The 15,968-nt window shown below is 43.2% G+C and overlaps 1 long non-coding RNA gene across 1 annotated transcript; it reads left to right on the top strand.

Annotated features, from left to right (window-relative positions):
* Window positions 1-94: 94 nt before the first annotated feature.
* On the top strand, window positions 95-4,119 carry LOC137444715 (uncharacterized). The gene is made up of 3 exons (XR_010988228.1): window positions 95-1,650; window positions 2,561-3,529; window positions 3,617-4,119. It is a non-coding gene; the product is annotated as an uncharacterized lncRNA (long non-coding RNA).
* The last annotated feature ends 11,849 nt before the right edge of the window (window positions 4,120-15,968 follow it).

The raw sequence follows: 15,968 nt of genomic DNA, 5'->3' as shown, positions 1-15,968 counted from the left end.
GTTGGTCTCTTCTCCCAGGCAGCCAGCACCAGAACAAGAGGACACAGTCTCAGGCTGCGCCAGGGGAAGTTCAGGCTGGAGGTCAGGAGGAAGTTTTACACAGAGAGAGTGATTGCCCATTGGAATGGACTGCCCGGGGAGGTGGTGGAGTCGCTGTCACTGGAGGTGTTCAGGAGGAGACTTGACAGGGTGCTTGGTTACATGGGTTAGTTGATTTGGTGGTGTTGGGTGATAGGTTGGACACGATGATCTTGAAGGTCTCTTCCAACCTGGTTTATTCTATTCTGTTCTATTCTATTCTGTTCTGTTCTGTTCTATTCTGTTCTATTCAGTTCTATTCTGTTCTATTCTTAGCAAGCCAAAGACGCCCTTGAAGCAAGTGTTTCCAAAGCCCATTGAGGTCAATACAAAACAGGGTCTTATTTACCTGCAGGGCTGAGTGTGACTAAGCACAGACCTTGTGTACTTGCACATATTTTGTTATATATTGCAACCAAATGCTACTTTATTTCTTGCACTTTGTGACTAGTGGCTTTGTTGCTGTTTTGTGTGCTCGTGCAATGTTTTTGTTTGTTTGTGGGGTTTTGTTTGTTTGTTTTTAATTGCAATACTTCCACACATGTATTAGTGTGTTTGAATGCTTCTGTTCACACCTGGAGGCAGCTTCTGGGACATACAGATACTGGTTTGGTCCCTGGATAAAACAAAGCACTGGGGCTGGGACAGTTCTTGCTGGCTAGAACTTCCTTAACAGCCTGCTTGACCTTGGTCCCACTATTCAACATTCTAGTAGAAATTTGGCACCAATGCCAGAACTTGTTCACCTGGCAGCAACTTCATCTAAATCACAACTGCTGTAGTAAGGGAGGTAGTTGTCCTCAGCAAAGATGATGGAGTTCTGCATGATATTACTAAAGAAAAGGTCATGTGTACTGAGATTTTTAAACTACAAGGCTCTAGCTTACTAACAATAATGTTTCACATTATGGGAGCTACTTATGCTCTTTACAGACCTCACCTTTTCCCTGTGGCTAGGAGTTGCTCTCCAAAGCACAATTCATTATTCCCTACAGGGGGACGGTTATCCTTCAAAGCAGATTCATGTTCTGAATATCTTCTAGAAAGAAACATTTGTTCTAGTGAAATTTTACTTCATCCAGCCAAGCAAATAGTTTCACACTTGGATCACTGGCCAAACCGTAAATCTTGCAGTATGTAATTCTTGTGTTCAGTAGATGGCAGCAACAGTTCAGTATTGCACTATTCAGCCTTCACAAGCTGTACCCAGGACCCTGATTAAAGATCAACACACTTTTATCCCCTAATTGATTTCTATCCTCAAGGAGGGTGTAAAAAACCTTTTTTATTTGAGTATTTAATTTTCTTTGTCTAATAGTAAACCTTTGTCACGTGATGCTGGGTTATCTCTATCGCCAACAATTTACAGCTGAATTATGGATGATTGATATTTTATGAGATCTGCTAAACCAAATCCAGTCTACCCAAAATCTGTTGGGTAAACCTCTTCAGCTTCCACCAGCAGACAGAGCAGAAACACAAGAGCAGAAGCACAGGACCCAGAACATTCTGCAGAAACAGGAAGCGTTGTGTCTAAAGGACATTGCTTTGTAGTGGAGTTCCTGGAAATGTGTAAGTATTCAACAGGTAAAATAACTATATGCCCCCCCACGTCATGTCATTGTGGTCCACCACTGTGTGCAAAAAAAGGGCAGACTTGAATAATTCCTTAGAAGAAATTACCCTGTGTACTGTGGAAGGAGATTTGTTCATCATTTTTCTGGAATCTTGGATGTTTTCTTAAACTTGGTCCCTGTTACAAATAGCTTCCTTAAAGCCAAATCATTATTGAAATACTCTGTTAGCACCTGACATGAGACAACCGTTTATTACTTCACTCCTCCAAAATGAACTTAACAAAACAATTTTTAAGAGATTAATACCTACCTTTTTTTTTTTTGGAGTCAGACAGCACAGGACAGATAGAAATTTATGCTTTCTGCCTATATTTATTAGTATTATGTTTACAAAGGAAAGGTAGAGGATACAGAGTGCAAAAGAAGGGCACAGAGTGATGAATGTCCAGTGACTGTGCCCCCAAAGTGTATTCATCCCTTTATCCCAAATGACAGTAAATTCCTGCCACTATGAAAAGGAGACCTGCAGGTGACCTTGCATTGTTGTGTCTCCTAGACTGACATTGAAAATTAATTTCAGTTCTCAATTAGGCCATGTATTGGGGCTGGTCTCTTCTCCCAGGCAACCAGCACCCGAACAAGAGGACGCAGTCTCAAGCTGCACCAGGGGAGGTTTAGACTGGATGTTAGGAAGAAATTCTTCATAGAGAGAGTGATTGCCCATTGGAATGGGTTGCCCAGAGAGGTGGAGGAGTCACCATCCCTGGAGGTGTTTAGGAGGATACTTGATGGGGTGCTTGGTGCCATGGTTTAGTTGATTAGATGGTGTTGGTTGATGGGTTGGATGCGATGATCTTGAAGGTCTCTTCCAACCTGGTTTATTCTGTTCTGTTCTTGTTCTCCAGCGTCTCTCTGCAAGAAACAAGGAGGCTTCTCATTCCTCTTCTCGTTCCTATTCTCTTCTGGCAAAGGAGTATAAACACGATTATTACACCAGTGCTGTAGGAATCAGTCCTGACCTCTGCTTTGATATCCAGCAGACCTACTTGAAAGCTACAGATTTCATATTAAACCTTCTCTATCCATGTGCACAGTCCTCATGTGCTTCACATTTTTCTAGAATTCAAGTGAAAGTCTTGAGTGCCTTTTATTGGTTTTTTGTTTAATTCCTTCTGGGTTTCATGAAGAAGCCAAAGTGGCAGAATACAATTCTATTTTAAAAAGGAAGATTTGATTTGCTTTGTGAATCCAGGGGAGGTATTTTGGCTATTATATAGGATAGTTTGCTAAGTGCATAGGACAGGAGTTTAAAAATATTACTTGTTTGTTTGTGCTTCTCTTCTATCTCTAATTCTATGCAGTTGTAGATTAAAGCTGAGAGCACCTGGGGACTAAGACAGAAGCAATGTCTTCACAGAATCACAGAATGTTAGGGGTTGGAAGGGACCTCAAAAAGATCATCTAGTCCAACCCCCCTGCCAGAGCAGGATCATCTATACCAGATCACACAGGAATGCATGCAGGGGGGGTTTTGAATATCTCCAGAGAGGGAGACTCCAGCCTTCAACATTGTGCAGTACCAGGGCAGCGACACCACACCTGGAGCTGTAAGTTTCCCTTGCAAATAAGACTAGGGCTAGACAAGCCCTTACTATTTGCAGTTCCAAACACTTTTTAAAATGTCAGTATTTAAATCAAGAACTAGATGTGTGTTTTAAACTCCTCAGAGTATGGAGCAGTTTTGATTCATAAATACTTGATTCTGAAACATTTTCACTTTACTGACCCTACCGTATAAGAGAAGCATCACTTCAATGCTTTAGAAATGCATCAGCTCAGTGAAAACCACGTTTCATGGAAGACAGGACAAGCAGGTTAGTAATTTACTAGGTAAATTTACTAAGTGAAAAGTTCAGTGGTTCCCTATCAGGAACATTTTATCTCTGCCTTTATTGCTGCAGATTATCAAGGGCGTCATAAAACGGAGTCATCTAACACAAACTGTCAGAGAAGTGTGACATGACCTGCTGGAGAGCAGCCCTGTGCCAGAAGGACTTTGGAATCCTGGTGGACAACAAGTTATCTGTGGGACAGCAATGTGCCCATGTGGCCAGGAAGGCAAATGGTATCCTGGGGTGCATTAAGAGTGTCTCCAGCAGACCGAGGGAGGTTCTCCTCCCCACTTTACTCTGCCCTAGTGAGACCTCACCTTTAATATCGCATCCAGTTTTGGGCTCCCCAGTTCAGGAGGGATAGGGATCTACTCAAGAGAGTCCAGTGGAGGGCTACAAGGATGATCAAGGGACTGGAGCACTGCCTGATGAGGAGAGGCTGAGAGACCTGGGGCTGTTCAGTCTGGAGAAGAGAAGACTGAGATGGGATTTAGTAAATGTTTATGCTTATGAGAGCTGTGTGGCAAGGGGGAGGGGACAGGCTCTGCTCAGTGGCACCCTGTGATAGGACAAGGGGTAATGGATATAAATTACAGTACAGGAGGTTCCACCTCAACATGAGGAGGAACTTTACTGTAAGGCTCATGGAGCCCTGGAACAGGCTCCCCAGAGAGGTTGTGGAGTCTCCTTATCCTGTCTGGATGCGTTCCTGTGTGACTTGCACTAGATTCTATAGTCCTGCTCTGGCAGAGAAGTTGGACTCAATGATTTCCAGAGGTCCCTTCCAAGCCCTAACATCCTGTGATCCTGTGTTCAGCAATAATTAGTGGTGTGCAATCTATTTCATCCTTTTAGATACAGAAATGTGGTTGTTGTAGCAGCAACATTAATACAGTCCTACAGTTTGGTTCCTTTTCTTTCCTAATAAGGTGTAATAGGAGATGTTTTTTTCCTTTTGCTGATCTGCAAGCTGTCTCATTACTGATATCCTTCATCCTCCTGGACACTTAGATAGTATTCATCATTCACAAATGGGGTCTCCCAGGGCTCAATATTGGGCCCCACACTGTTTAATGTCTTCATAAGTGATCTGGATGATGGGATCAAGCATACCCTGATGATATTTGCTGATGATGCCACACTGAGTGGGGAAATGAACATTTTGGAAAGGAGAGTCACCCCACAGGAAGGCCTGGATAGACTGAAGAAGGGGCTAGCAAGAATCTTTTGAAGTTCAACAAGGACAGCACAGGCTAGGACCTACCTGGGTGGAGAGCAGTGGAAAGAAAACTGGGGATCCTGGTGGACAACAATATTCACTTAATATGAATGAACAGCATGCTGCAGTGGCAAATAAAGCCAATGTGATGCTGGGCTGTATCAACAAAGGTGTCACCAGTAGAGACAAAGTGGCACTCACTGTGCCAGTCTACTAAGTGCTTGTCAGGCCATAGCTGGACTATCATGTTCAGAGTGTGATATCAGGCCAGTACTCAAATCATTAAATACATATGCAATGTGGAGTGGTGCTGTGCTTGCCACTGCTGAAAGCTTGAATGGCTAGATTTGCTTCTTGCTTTGCTGGGTAACTGCAAGTAGTGCACGAGGAAATGACATGAAGGTTTCAGGGCAGTTAGGGATTACAAGAGACATGAAGGGTAGGGAGGACTGCAGTGAGACGTGCTGTGTCTTTGAGGGAGGCTTTGTTAAATAAGAACAGAGGAACAGTGACTAATATGTTGACACCAAATGTGCCAGCAAGGGTGATAACTAAACAAAGACAGTGGATGTGGTCCACAAAAATGTCTGTATGCTAAAACTGTTTGCTTTTGGCTGCAGTAGTTGGAGCCCCAGTAGAAAAGTTGTCTCTTACAATGGCTATGTTCATATAACTTCTGTACACACACCAGCTGAGAGATTGTTTTCATAGAGAGGTGTGGTTATATGGCTGGGTTCAGGGGAAGCACATTCTGACTTTGGGCTAACCTGCTTGTATAAGCAGTCTCATAAAACAATTTATCTCAATCATTTCAGTCTTTTGCTCACTCCTCCCTCGGCAGTACAGGGTATGACACATTGCAGGTCGCTGGCCCTTATGTCCTGCAATTGAATGATTGTGGGACTTGGGAAGAGGAAGAGCCTGCCTGCCATGAATCCCTGTAAAACCACAGGGTAACATGAGCTGAAGGAAAAAGCGAGGGTGTCATGGTAACAGAATGAGCAAGAGAAAGAGGAGGGCACAAGGAGAATAAAGTATTTCTATCAAACAAAGGAATGATTTTAACTAGCTGTGAAGTGTAATATGGTCTGTACCACAGAAAATACTGATTAATGCTTATCTACATCCACTGAGACAGAAACCATATGCTTTGAAATTCTGGGAAAGATCATTGACAGAGAGCCATGTAGAATAACTGTAAATGTCAGTGTGAACAAGGCTTTTCCCCCTCTATTTTGGAGATGTGCCTAAGGAGCGTATTGGTTCCAGAAACCTGCAGAGTGTACCTGTGTAGACTTGTAGGCCAAATCACCCCGTCCAACTTGTAGAAGCTGCAAGGACTAGACCTCCTGCATCAGGCAGGAGAAACTGGTCATTACTCATGGGACACTAAACCTTCACCCCAGCATTGCAGGAGGAGGTCTTGGCAGGACCTAGTCTTGGCACACGACTAGTGTGATGTCCTCCAGAAGCACACTATAACCCTGCTGTAGCTAGAAGAGAAAAAGCAGCCTTTGTGGATGAGCTCCCACCATGACCTGTCCCTGCACAGGCAGGGTGGGTGTATCCTGCTTTTGTTTTGGCAGTGTGGATGTATCCTGATTTTGTTTTGGCAGCGGTGACACATGGTTAAGGGAAGAGAGGAATTCTCCAGCAGATCAGTTACATTAAGCAACTGAATCAAAGACTGGTTGGCAAATACAACCTAGAATACCACATGAGTCACCATCCCTGGAGGTGTTCAAGAGGGGATTGGACACGGCACTTGGTGCCATGGTTTAGTCATGAGGTCTGTGGTGACAGGTTGCACTTGATGATCTTTGAGGTCTCTTCCAACCTTGGTGATATTGTGATGATGCAGGAACCCCAGGAAAATATCTCCTATGCTGTGAGTAACAAATCTGATATACTTGATTTAAGAAATAATAGGACTAATGGTGAATCTCCTGAAAGCTGTGTTCAGGACTTCTAAGGAATGACCCTGACTTGAGAGCGAGGTCACTGCTTTGATGAGCAATTTCTTCATATGCAATTACTCCACATCCCAGATAATCAATATGAGAACTTACTGTACCTGACGTTGGTGGCTAAGTCTTAATACTGAATAGAGTTTAAGTCTGATGTAAATCTTCCCTGTTTTCCTTTTTTTATGTTTGTTCCTTCCTAGCTTCCAAACCTCCCCCAATCCCCCAGATCCATGTGTGAAGCAGTGTCTGGTGCTGGGTCTCATGATTTTCATTCTTAACTGACCTGTAAATTCGCCTCATAGAATTTTGCAGATCTAGTGGCCCTCCTACTTTCGCAGCTTGTTAATAATCTTCTTAATTAATGAAAGCTTCAATGTCCCCAGTACATTTCTATCAGACAAGCCTGTTACAAAGTGAATTAACTCAGACTTCATTGGTGTTTATAACATACTCTCCTCAATCTGGTTACGTGTTTGGGCACTGTGCTGTTTGTCCTTGGGGTGATAAAAGAAGTGCCAGTGTCTATCACACCAGTCGAAACCAACCTTGTTTACAGCTTTTCCTTTATCAGTAGTTCCCTGACATGCCTAGGGTGCCTGCTCAAGAAAGGTAAAGTTAAAAGGCAAGAACTTCTCATAATGCTGAATTCAAATGCAATGCCAGTATGCAAGAGACTAAAATATTACAAACAAAAGCAGATGTGGGCCTGGGTGCTGTCGGATATTCTTCACTGTGATCAAATAGAGGTGGGGCTGGGGAGCACAGGCTCCAGAGGACAAAGGGTGCAGGGGCAACTCTTCCTCACCTCGAGCTGAAGGGGAGGAGTCAGTTGAACAACAACTCCTTGCACCACCATATCAATGCTGCTTACCAGCTATTTAATTTTATGCACCTTTTAAACAGGGATGTGTCAGTTTAAGGCCCCAGGTGTCCTAATATAATTGCTTTCTCTAATTCCAGTTTGGTATAGCAGCATCAGCCTTGGTGGAAATTGGCCAGCCACACAATCCTGGCTTGTGAGGAAATGAACTGAAGGGAGTATTGAAGGACTATTTACTCTTCATTGATGCTTTGTGTCTGCAAGAGTCTTTAAATGAAAGACCTTAACTAAAACCAAAACCAAAAATCACCTTACAAAACCCACAAACAAACAAACAAATCCCCTAAGCAAACAACCCAGGTAACTCTAAGGAGCCTGGAAATTCAGAGTGCCAGTTTTGACACAAGGAGCTGGGCATCTGCAGGATGGAGTGTGTGGAATTAGGTGGAGGAGGCTTTCTTGGTGTACTGTCTTAATTAAGCTGGTATTAATTATACTTTTTAGTGAAAGAAAATCATACCTACAAAAATGTTGCTTGTAAATATTAATTTGCAGTATTAGCACCTGCTGGAAGGACAGACCAGTAGAAAATTTACCAGGCTCAACACTGCTGATAAAACACTTGGTGACCAGAGAAGGCACAGAGGCTAGGTGGATCTGTGTTCCTGAGGCACTGGGGAGAATGAAGGGGCCACCTGCAGCCCTGCTGACCAGAGGACTCACACCAAAAATACCCAAGAAATATCTTGTGCAATTGATGAAGGAACAACTGTCTGACCAGCAGGAACTATACACGCATTTGACTGCTTCTTTGGAATGTGGCCAGATCTACAGCAGATCAGGCTCTTTGGGTGTCTGGTGTTGTGCCTATAGTACTCACAACTAGCCTATCCGTTAGAAGGTAAGTCCAGGTGCCCCAAGCCTCTCTGATCTCCAAGAACCAGACAGAATGAAAGGAGGTTCATCTTTTACCCAGTTTATCCTTCTCTAAATGCAGCAGTACCCCTTTAGCAGAAAACAGGATTTACACAAGCTGCGTCTTAAACTCTCGGTATCACAGGTAATCCTAACTGCTGTAAATTGTAATGGCTTATTTCTTTATGTTGAGTTGTTCTTTTCATCCCTGTTTCCTGGTTTCTGACTCTAAAGCAGCTTATGTCAGCTCATCTGCAGTGCTGACATTCAAAAACGTGTATGACTGGCAGCAATAAAAGTTTATTTAGTCTCCTTCGCAGTCCATGAAAGAAAATGGCTTGGCACAAAAGCCATTTACCAGGAAAATCAAAGTTGCTGTGTTGTTTCTATTGTTGTTTATTGTTTTTCCCTTATGTCTGAATATCTTGAGGAAAGCCTGACAACTGTGGCTGACAGTTCAGTGTGGGAATTGCTTTTCCTGTTTAAATGATTACCAAGATTTTTAGTGCCAGCTTGAGGGGACAGGTTGCTGGTCAGTATAAGTAAAAATATGGCAGCTGCTTTATGGGGCTTGGAACTCTTAACTGTACAACCTGCTATCTGAATGCTGGACTAACAAAAATCTTACAATACCAAAACCATTCTCACCCAGTTCTCAAAGGAGAACCTAAAACTGATTTGTTAGACTGCAGGCTTGATGACTGACTTGACATTGTTAAATGAAATCAAACATGCCAGCAGTCCTGTTAGCACAGTTACAAATCTTTAATACAGAGATAATGCGTTAGCTGTCTCTTCTGGTTTCATGAATACATTTGTTACTATCTTAGTGAGGGCCTAATTACTGAACCAAAAAGAGAGCTACACTGGGACTTGGGAAATGTCAGGCACCTGTTAGCTGATAACATGATGGCATCCATTTGCTCCAATAGTAACAGTAATTTTCCTACTTTTAAGCTGCCTTTTAGTGCATGTGCATCATGTCTGACACACTGGTGGTGGTCTCAGCCCCATCATGTTTTATTAAGATGTTGATTTTGATTATTTGAACATTTCATTATTTACCTGCCTGCTTTCCAAACCACTGCTAGTTTGGATACAACAAGCAGTATAAAACCAAAAAGGAAATTAACTTGGGTAAGATTCTTAAAATGTGAATAATTAGGGGTTAGCCTTTTAAAATCCAAAACATCCCAGCAAGTTCTAAATGTTGTGAAAACCATATCAGGCAATTGTCACATTAGTCAGATCTTAAAAGTGTATTTTTGTGTGACTGTAGATTGTGGGGTCTTGGCCAGCAAAACCTATACAGTGCAGAGCAGCCAATGTTGTGATCTCTGGTACAGTCAGCATCTACCATTTCTCCTGTACTCACCAAAATGTTTCTGATATCTGATACTCAGTTTCACTTTTTCCTCATCACCCATAGATCATAACACTGACTCCAATTTCCTTCATCCTGCTTTATCCCTGCAACATTTTCTATGCAGAGAGATGGAAGGATTTTACAATTCAAATGTCCAAGCACTGCTTAGCAGGTACTGAAGACATCAGAAGACATCACAAAATAAGGTCCTGGACTCAGTCAGTACCTTTTCTATTCCTCTGTGTGCACAGTTTGAGTGACATCAGCCTTTTAGACCCGTGTCCAAGTGAGGGATGGGAAACAGCAGAAAAAGAAATGTTACCACTTGTCTGAGGCTGCTGCCAGTGCATCTCAGGAGCCTTTCCTGGATTGCCATGGGGACTGGGACATAATTTCTTTACTTTCTCCCTCCTCCCCCCTTTTCATTTATTCTGGGGTAGCATCCTCAGTTTTGTGCCTTAAGCCTCAGATCCACTGTCTTTTCTGTTTAAAGAAAATGACAGCTATTCACAGCTAATCTTTCTCTCTGTCTCCCAAAACTGCTTGGTCTTCTGGGTTTGCTTTCCAGATCCCAAACACTAAAGAAATCAGGAGCTGCTTAGGTGATGTTAAGAAGGAAGATGAGAGCTACTTTGGTCAACACGACTCCAATCAGCAAATCAGGTTACTGGAGACCTCTGTGTCTAAAGCTGGTGGAGGCACAGATAGATCCTTTTTCTGCTCTGAATACCACAGGATCAGAGGAAATGCTGGAGTGAGGGGAATCAGAAGCTAATGTAGTAGAAAGTAATATTATGAATGTGCAGACCATAAGCAGTGTATCTAGAAAACAGGGTAAAGAATCCACAGTGTTCCTTTTCAGATAAACAGTTAAACCTAAAAGAATATATTACTAAAACATGGTCCCTTTCTCACTTCTTTTGAAGCAATTCCAAATTCTCAGCTTAATGTTTGAGGGATTCCCCTGCAGCATTGTTTACATCTGCTCACTGGAGAAAATACAAAGCTGCTGAGCTTTTCAAACTAGTGATCTAACAGAAAAACACTGACTGCCAGTCATATCAGTGATCCTAGCTGGATAAGAAGTAGAGCATTATTTGATATGGCAAAGACCAATCATACTCTGTATTCTTGTGAATCATGGCATCCTTTTTCTCTGCCAATGCAGATCAATAGTTTTTTTTCCTATTGATGAACGCCTCAAAGGAAGAGGAATAGATATGCTGCTATTTCTGTTAATTTTGGTAAGAAGAAGATATCCTCATCTAAGAAGTAACACTCATCCCTGGCACCATGGGATGATAGTGGGGAGGCTTTGCAATGCAGGCAGCTCACCAAGCAGCTCCAGCAGTGATGCAGCTTAGATCATTTCACGTGATGCAACGCTAACTTGTGCAGGATATCAAACCCCTCAGCTGTTTGACTATGTAGTTCAAACTGAGGCTGCTTGCAGGTATTTCTATGGAAATTCAAACCCTCCTATTTAGGGAACAGTTTGTCAGATTTCAGCCCTGAGTGCATCTGAGTGCATTCTTGGTCAGACTAAAGGCTATTACAACTGAGCTATGAATTTGACAGGTGGCAAGAAATGGTATAGATGAGGAGACAGGATTTCATACTGTTTTCTAGCATTCTTAGAGTGGTGTGAGGTCAAGAGTTAATTTTCAAAACTGTTCTTTCCTAAGAACAAGATGATTTTATCTTTCAGGGTTATTCATCAGGAGTTCCCTGTGCCCCTTGCATTCCTGGAGTAGCTGTCAGAAGGGCTTCTGGCTTTCTTAATGTAAACCTAATTTAGAGTTTTTACCCTCTGAGCACCAAACCCTTCATCTATTGCTTCAAGGTGTATAACATGATCCAAGCTGAACTGCATTAAATACCTTGCTGCAAAGGTATTCAGTGCTGTGTGACCTGGTGAAGAGGTAACTATTTGTTGTGCTGTCTGGGCAAGGATCTTATTGTTAATGCCACCTGAACTACATTTCAGAATGATGCTAATTATTATGGCCCCCTTGACACTGTGATCACTTGATTTTAAGAATTAGCTAGCTATCCCCTAATAAAGAAGGAGCAGACTATTTATCTATCAACCAGAACTATCTTCTTCATAGCTAACTAGTACTTGTCTGGAAGTGTTCCTAAGCCTTGTATAGTAGGAATAGATAATAAAAGGATAATAGCAGTGATTGTTTAAAGTCAGGCTGGCACTGCTTACCTTAGGATAAGATGGACTCAGAAAGATGAATTGATAAAGTTATGATCTTAATATGTGACTTACTGAAACTGTATCATCAGAAGGCTGTGCTGCTATCTAGTGTGATCTTTGAGGTCTCTTCCAACCTTGGTGATTCCGTGTGATTCTGTGTGTGAGAGTTGGGCAGTGACATTCAACGAGGGCAAGAGCAGGGTACTGCATCAAGGGAGGAATAACTGGCTATCAGTATAACCTGGGAGCTGAACTGCTGGAAAACAACTCTGGAAAAAGACCTGGGAGTCCTGGTGGACAACATGAGCAAGCAACATGCCCTCATGGCCCAGAAGACCAACGGTATCTTGAGATGCATGAAGAGTGTGGCAGGCAAGTGAAGGGAGGTTCTGCTGTCGTGCCCTGGTGAGGCCTCATCTAAGTACTGAGTCCAGTTCTGGGCTCCCCAGGTCAAGAAGGACAGGGAAGTGCTACAGATAGTGTGTTGGGTTTGGCTGAGATGGCGTTAGCTCTCCCTAGAGCATCTTTCATAGTGCTGTGTTCTGCAGTAATGTAGCTGAGTGGTGATAACACACCAATGAGCTGCTGAGCCAAGCAGCTGTGCCAGCTGACCCAAACTGACCAACGGGGTATGCCATACCGTATGATGTCAGCTCAGATATAAAAGCAAAGTGAAAGAAAGAAGTGTGGGGGCATTTATTGATGAGTTCTGGGCTCCTCACTTCAAGAAATATATTGAGGTGCTGGAGCAGGTCCAGAGGAGAGCAACGAGACTGGGGAAGAAGCATGGAGGGAAAGTCTGATGAGGAGAGACTGACGGAGCTGGGCTTATTTAGCCTGGAGAAGAGGAGACTTGGGGGTACCTTATCACACTCTACAACTACCTGAAGGGAACTTGTAGTAAAGTGGGGGTCAGGCTCTTCTCCCAGGCAACCTGCAACAAGATGAGAGGGTATGGCCTGAAGCTGTGCCAGGGGAGGTTGAATGTTAGGAAGCACTTCCTCATGTAAAGGGTAATTAGACACTGGAATGGACTGCCTGTGGAGGTGGTGGAGGTCTGTTCTAGCCTCAGTAATTCTGTGATCTTAACAATGCTTATGAACACTTAAAAGGTAGAGGTCAGGAGAATGGGACCAGTCTTTTTTCAGTGGTGCCTAGTGACAGGTAAGAGGCACAAACTTGAACATAGGCAGATCATCTAGATATGAGGAGGAACTTCTTTATGTTGAGGGTGGTGGAGCACTGGAACAGGCTGGCCAGAGTGGTTGTGGAGTATTGGTCTCTGGAGGCGTTCAAAGCTTACCTGGACACCAAGCTGTGCAACCTTCTCTAGGTGAACCTGCTCTGGCAGGAGTAATGGACTAGATTATCTCCAGAGGTTCTTTCCAATCTCTATCATTCTGTGATTTTGTGCTTCTGTTAGTGCTAGATGAAATTTTGTAGGGGTACCAATATTAAAATAAAAAATAAAAGAAAAAAAGTAAGTCCACATTGTATAAAGTAAGACAAAGCCCAGGTGAGAACTCATTGTTTAAAGGCTTTGACAGAACAGAACTGCTCTCTTCTTTTTGAATTCTATCCTGCACCTGTACACATTGTGAATGTAACAGTCCAGTTCTGTCCAGTTCTGGGCCCCTCAGAACGAGTCCAGAGAAGAGCAACAAAGTTGGTGAGGGGTTTGGAACACAAGCCCTATGAGGAGAGGCTGAGGGAGCTGGGGCTGCTTAGCCTGGAGAAGAGGAGACTCAGGGGTGACCTTATCACTCTCTAGAACTACCTGAAGGGAGGTTGTAGACAGGCAGATGACGGTCTCTTCTCCCAGGCAGCCAGTACCAGAACAAGAGGACACAGTCTCAGGCTGTGCCAGGGGAGGTTCAGGTTGGATGTTAGGAAGAAGTTCTATACAGAAAGAGTGATTGCCCATTGGAATGGGTTGCCCGGGGAGGTGGTGGAGTCGCCGTCATTGAAGGTGTTCAGAAGGAGACTTGATGGGGTGCTTGGTGCCATGGGTTAGCTGTTTGGGTGGGTTGGATTGGTTGATGGGTTGGACGCGATGATCTTGAAGGTCTCTTCCAACCTGGTTTGGTTTATTCTAATAAAGGTTTATTCTAACAACATTCAAAGGCTTCTGAGGAGTGAAAGACAGGACTTTCAACAATATGAACATAAATTTAAAAGACCCTAACACATGTGAGGTTTTCTTTTGAAGCTCAATTTATCAGGCTTGCTTAATGATGTAGCAACCAAAACCACTGAAGAAACTAGGAGGACAATTCAGTATTAGATTTGAAACCTGAGAAAATATGTTGTTATTCACTGCAATGTGTTACAAAAAAAATAAATAAATCCACAATGTAATGGTTTTTACACAACCTAAAAGTTCATTAATATGTATCTGACAATCCAGTACAGTGAAAACAGAGACTTGTTTGTGGACAACAGCACTGCCATGTGAATCTCAACAGTGGCATTTAAAGAAGTGTCTCCACAAGCTAAACCTCTGCAACATAACCAGTTTCTCTGTAACCCTGGAAGGTTTTATGATTAACAAGCATGCATGACTCTACAATCACCCTTGCAAACTCAGGCTTTTCAATGTCATATACTCATGGCTGTGGGAAAATAATGGAAGATTGGTGAAGAGCACTTTAAACAGCTCAACGAACTTGCAGCTGTAGAAAAATATACCATACTAATTATTGTTTATAGTCTTGTGTGTTTGACAAGTAGAACATCTGTGTTTGCATAACATAAGCCTGCAACAGACTTGGAGAAACATTACTGAACATTTCTCTGTAGGTGTGCAGATGACTCCAAGCTGAGTGGTGTGGTCAATATGCCAGAGGGACCTGAACAAGCTGGAGAAGTGGGCCCAGGTGAACCTCATGAAGCTCAACAAGGCCAACTGCAAGCTTCTGCACCTGGGCTGGGACAATCCTTACTATTACTATAGGTTGAGGGATGATGGGATAAAGAGCAGCTTTGCAGAAAAGGACTTGAGGATGATGGCAGCCAAAAAGCTGAGCATGAGAAGCAATATACACTTGTAACCCAGAAGGTGAACTGCATCCTGGGCCACATCAAAAGAAGGAGGTCAAGAGAGGTGATTCTGCCGCTCTACTATGCTCTGGTGAGACCTTACCTGGAGTACGGAGTACAGCTCTGGGGTCCTCAATACAAGAAGTACAAGGGGGCTAGAACACCTCTCCCAAAAGGACAGGCTCAGAGAATTTGGGTTGTTCAACCTGGAGAACAGGGAGCTCTGGAGAAACCTTGCAGTGGGCTTCTAGTATCTAAAGAGGGCCTACAAGAAAGCTGGGGAGGGACCGTTTACAAAGACAAGGGACAATGGTTTTAAACTAGAGAAGGGTAGATTTAGATTGGACATTTATTATGAGGGTGGTGAAACACTGGAATGAGTTGCCCAGGGAGGTGAAGGCCCCATCCCTTGGGACATTCATGGTCAGGCTTGATGGGACTTTGAGCAACCTGTGGCATGAGATGACCTCCAGAGGTCCTTTCCAACCTAGTACATTCTATGGTTCTACGATTCCTGTAATTCCTGCCCTGCTGTGGGAAAGATCAAACCGCAGTGGAAAACTGCACCTGCATGAATCTGTGATATAGAGGTACAAACAGGAAGTTTGGTGATTCTCTAGCAAGCTTCAGAAACCCTGATGAGCATTTGGACCCATATGGGTCCAAAACTCCAGGTGCTTTTTTACATGAAAGCCCTTCAGTCTCTCTCGATGCTCTCATTTTTGGACCTCTCCATTCTTCATTGCTGTTAATGGATAAAGGATGGTGAGTAACTCTGCAGGGTCTATCTGGAAACAGGAAAGTAGAGTAAACTTGGGCCACACACAAAACATATTTGTATATAGTCATGATTGAAATTGAAGTATTGTCTGTCCTTTCTGAGCTTCAC

This window comes from Melanerpes formicivorus, unplaced genomic scaffold (genome assembly GCF_026170545.1).
Source record: "Melanerpes formicivorus ecotype bairdi unplaced genomic scaffold, bMelFor1.0.p_v2 SCAF_12, whole genome shotgun sequence".
In the NCBI taxonomy this organism is placed as follows: Eukaryota; Metazoa; Chordata; class Aves; order Piciformes; family Picidae; genus Melanerpes; species Melanerpes formicivorus.
This window is presented reverse-complemented; position numbering and strand designations above follow the sequence as displayed.